The sequence below is a fragment of the Carcharhinus amblyrhynchos genome, unplaced genomic scaffold (genome assembly GCF_965287045.1).
Source record: "Carcharhinus amblyrhynchos unplaced genomic scaffold, sCarAmb.v2.hapA scaffold_39, whole genome shotgun sequence".
Lineage (NCBI taxonomy): Eukaryota > Metazoa > Chordata > Chondrichthyes > Carcharhiniformes > Carcharhinidae > Carcharhinus > Carcharhinus amblyrhynchos.
Genome location: NW_027649780.1, coordinates 6,375,289 through 6,380,348, shown reverse-complemented (window position 1 = coordinate 6,380,348; position 5,060 = coordinate 6,375,289). Strand labels below are relative to the sequence as shown.

Here is a 5,060-nt window from a genome sequence, read left to right as displayed (position 1 = left end):
AGAGGGGGGCTGGAAGGTTTAATTCTTTATCAGAAAGTTTTCTCAACCTGGCAGTAACACGAATAAAGGAGTGGAAGGATTGGGTATATTCCAGATCATTTCAAGTTGGATTAATAATAAAATTAACATCAGTTCACAAGTTATCACAATATCGTAACATCTCCTTGTGACATGTCGAGGAGCTGATCTGATTAAAAGCAATATTAACATTGTTCTTCAGACTAGCCAGTTTCATTTGACCATGAAATGCAATGGTACAGTGGAGACGATGGTGCAATTGTACTAACGCAAAACTATTGATCCAGAAATTCAGCTAATCTTCTGGGCACCAAAATCCCGCGGCGGCAGATGATGGAATCTGAATACATTTCAAAAATTCTGGAATTAAGAATCAACTGATGACCATGAAACCATCATCGATTGTTTGTTAACAGAAAAACATCTGGTACACTAATGCCCTTTAGGAAAGGAAATCTGCGTCATTGCTTACACAGCAATGTGGTTGACTCTCAACTTTCCTCCAAGAGCAAATAGGAATGAGCAATAAATGCTGACCAGCCAGTAATGCTCATGTCCTGCGAATGAATAAAAAAAGGTTCACTATCTAAATCTCCTTTGTCGTAAGGCCTGCAATTTAGAAGCAACCTCCTCCTTTAAGTGCTCCGTTGTATGAAGTGTTGCCTCCAGACTAAGATATTTCCTGTAATCCCAAGTGGCACATGCGGTACCGTTAAGCTGACTATTTCAGATATTTTTGTCACATCTCAAGTTCTGGAGTGCCATCCAGTGGAATCTAATCTAAAAGCTTCTTCTTTTCTAGGGAAAATTGAAGGTCAACTTAGCATGGCCAATTTTTTGACAATTGACTTGTTCACACGTGGCCCGAAAGAAAAGCAGCTGCAGATCAAGAACCCACATCCTGACACGGGAAGAACGGAGTCTGATTCCAGCCAAACAGATTGCAGAAAACCCAAGCTTTGTAGTCTTGTTATTTTTATCAAATTTAGAAGAAAACTTATCTTTGAGGTCACTGCCCCTTTGCACATTCTCTCCAATAAGAAGAACCATGTACACTGGAGCTTTCCAGGCCTGCTGACGGTACCAGTGCAGTAAGAAGTCTCACAACACCAGGCTAAAGTCCAACCAGTTTATGTAATAGAAAGCCCACAAGCTTTGGGAAACGCTATTCCTTCGTCAGGTGTGTGGAAAGTTCTGATCAGAGAAGAGCATATAAAGACACACACAGTTTACAGAATACTGATTAGAATGCGAGTCTTTACAGCTAACCTGCAATTCAAGTCTTAAATGTGCAGGAAATGTGAGTGGAGATATCATTAAGCATAGGTTAAAGAGATGTGTATTGTGTCCAGGCAGGACAGTAAGTGGGATGTTGCAAGTTCAGGCAAATCAAGGGGGTTACATATAATGCAACATGAACCCAAAATCCCGGTTGAGACCGTCCTCATGTGTGCGGAACTTGGCTATCAGTCTCTGCTCAGCGACTCTGCGCTGTTGTGTGTCGTGAAGGCCGTCTTGGAGAAGGCTTACCCAAAGATCAGATTCCGAATGCCCGTGACCGCTGAAGTGTTCGCCAACAGGAAGGGAACAGTCTTGCCTCGTGATTGTTGAGCGATGTTCATTCATCAATTGTCGTAGCGTCTGCATGGTCTCCCCAATGTACCATGCCTCAGGACATCCCTTCTTGCAAAGTATCAGGTAGACAACACTGGCCGAGTTGCAAGAGTATGTACCGTGTACCTGGTGGATAGTGTTCTCAATTTTGGCATGCTGAAAATGAAAGAAGGTTAATATGTAAATGGCGAGCGATCACGAAATTCTGAGGTATAAATGAATTTGGCTGTCCTCGTCCAGAAATCACAAGGGGTTAGTGTACAAGTACAGCAATTAATTAGAAAATATCATAAAACGTTATCACTTATTATGAGGGAATGTATTGCAAAAATAGGTAGGGTATGTTTCCATTGTACTGGGCATTTGTGAGACCATATTTGGAGCATTGTGTACAATACTTGCCTCCTTATCTAAAGAAAGATGGTAATGCTTTAGAAAATGTTCGTACAAGGTTTGCGAAACTATTACCAGAATGAGCAGGTTATTTTACGAAGAAAGAATGGTGATGCTGGGTTTGCATCCACTGGAGTTTAGGAGAGAAAGAGGCAACTTGATTGAAACCTTTCAAACCGTAAGAGCTGCTAACAGGGTGGATGTGGAGTGGATGTTTCCTCTTTCCCAGAACTGTAGCTGTTACTGGATATTTCTGAGTCTCTATATTTCTCGGAGTGTATCTATCTGGGCTCTTGGTTCTGCGTCTGTTTCTAATGCGGTTGTATTGTCCACAGGAGGGCGTTCTGTGATCACTTACAAAACATCACGGCCTCCTTCTTCAGAAAGTTTCTATTGACCGGTATAAAATGGGAGGGGAAATAAAACCCAGCCAATTGTATTGCATACTCCTTATCTTTCAAATTCTCACATTCCAAGTCGGTTACAGCCAGAAATCAGTGTTTCTGTTTCTGGAGGTCAGACTGGAACCATGGGGGTGAAAATATTTCTAACTCTGGTTATTGCCCTGATCGCAGGTCAGTGAAACTGGAACCTTTCTAAAATACATCGTAATCCTTTTGAAATCTCCTTTTCCCATCGCTGTTGATTATTGTCTTCCTCTTACTCCTAATCCACTGTGTGTCTGCTGTTTAGCTACAGGGTTGAGTGACGGATTCTCAGTATCCCAGTTGAAACCAAGAGTTGAAACAGCAGAGGGTGAAGATTCAGCAATACCCTGCAATTACTCTGTATCGAGTTCAGTTACAGACAGTTATAGCCTGTTCTGGTATCGCCAGTATCCACACCGAGCTCCTCAGTATCTGCTCAGAGCCGATAGGTATGGCTTTAACGACACGGCTCCCGGCTTTGAGAATTTCAGCGGGAATCTCAGCGTGAAACAAAGCACTTTTCACTTGTCCATGAAAGGTTTGAAGATGACAGACAGCGCCGTGTATTACTGTGCTCTGAGACCCACAGTGAATAAGGCTCCCACGGACCTCATACAAAAACCGGTGTAAGTTCATCATCAGTGGTTCTGTATAAAAAAGTGTTGCATCTTATCGACATTCACAGAGAATTAAGACCACAACACAGCCCGGTCTGAATTGTATTCCCTCGCTGAGGTTAACAATCATCACTGTTGAGAAATGTGACATTTGGCGCTCAGATTACTCCCGGATCAAACTCAATTACTTCCTGATCCAATACACACAAACACGCAGGTTTCCGGGGCGAATAACTTTTCAGTCTGTACTCATCATCGTTCTGGTTCAGGTGCCTAGCTGTAAGGCGACACATTTTCAAAGTGATCTGGTGTGAAATTCAGCTTCAGTGTTGTCCCATTCTAAAGTCCCTTGAGTAGAAATAATGACTGATTGAAATCTGTCCTTTCCAGGGACAAGAGTAACTCCGGTGAAACCGTATCTCAATGTGGAGTTCCGAGACTACTTATCCCATATTCATAAAACGCTCGATTATTATTTATTCTCATGCACTAGATGCACCCATTAATACATGTTCATCAGATCGATGATAGATTATTTAATTTTCTGCATTAATTAGAGAGAAAAATCTATCCAAAGAAAGATTTTCACAATGAGTTCGGAGGAAAACGAGTTAAACCCAGGAACATGCAGAATGAGGGAAAATGTGAGAGAGAGAAAGAGGGAGGAAGTGTAGACACCCACAGCCACGGACGGAATGTGACTGGTGAGTGTCAGCCCTATTAAACCTTTCACTAACAGCGATTGGTCCACAGCTGACATCAGAGCTGAGACACCAGCCAATGGCAGCACTGATAACCGGCCCCCAGTTTCCCAATGATTGAAGCTGCCTCTGACCTGAGTTTACTCTGTGATACAAGACTAGAAACAACAACACATTTCAAACAGTGTCGCCTTTTTCTTCCAGTCAGGATCCATGTGTTCCCTGTGTGCTTTACTGATAATAACGGTCATGTTGCCCGGTGGGTCTGAGCTCAAATCCTCGGTAAATATTTCATGGGTTATTTTTATTCAGATTTCTCACACATTCTATATGTTGTTGCAGGAACCAGTGGCCAAGATTCAGTTTCCCAGGAGCCGCCTGAATTAACGGTTCAGGAAGGACAGACGGTAATATTGAACTGCAGTTACAAAACAACATATACAGACAATAATCTTTTCTGGTACATCCAATATCCTGGGGAAGCTCCGAGATATTTATTGAAGAAATATGGCACGGGTGACGGAGAAAGGTCTCCAGATTTCCCTGACCGGTTTTCTGCTGATTTGGACAAAGTCAAGAAAACTGCTCCTTTAACTATCACCAGGGTCCGTATCTCTGACTCTGCCGTGTATCACTGTGCGCTGAGCCCCACACTGTTACAGAGGTACAGTCAGCCTGTACAAAAACCGGCAAAGACACTCTCACCTCCTCTCACTGAATCAGATCTGTGACCTGGATCATGAACTGTTCATATGACTAGAACACATTAAAAAGACCAACTTGCCCGGATATTTTATTTCTGCGATGCTGAATGTATCATTCCCTGTAAAATCCGCCTTTATAGTAGTTTCCCGGGTCTCCGAGCAGCCCTTTAACTGGGAAATCTTGGCGCTGTTATCGAAACAACATGAACTAAATTGATCAGATTTATTGAAGGTTTGATCGAGAGAGGGAGAAGTGGATGCACAACAGATCGGTAAATGAAAGCGATTGACAGTGAAACTTAATGCAGTAGAAGGTAATGTACTCAGTATTATGGGGGAACCAGCATGGACACTTTAAATATGAATTGTTGTGGGTAATTGACGCGATGATGGAGTGGGGCTGATTCAAACTGACAGGAGTATTGCATGATCACTCGCAGGTGTTTATGATGTGCTTGGTTCTGTGGTGTAATGGTGAGTACTCTGGACTTTGAATCCAGCGATCCGAGTTCAAATCTCGGCTGAACCTTGCTTTAATTTCTCAACGTAGATGATTTATTTGTTGAAGGGCATTTCAATTAAATG

At 42.5% G+C, this 5,060-nt stretch overlaps 1 non-coding gene across 1 annotated transcript; it reads left to right on the top strand.

Moving 5' to 3' along the window:
* Positions 1 to 4,932: 4,932 nt before the first annotated feature.
* On the top strand, positions 4,933 to 5,004 carry trnaq-uug (transfer RNA glutamine (anticodon UUG)). Its single transcript has one exon. It is a non-coding gene; the product is annotated as a tRNA-Gln (tRNA).
* Positions 5,005 to 5,060: the final 56 nt, after the last annotated feature.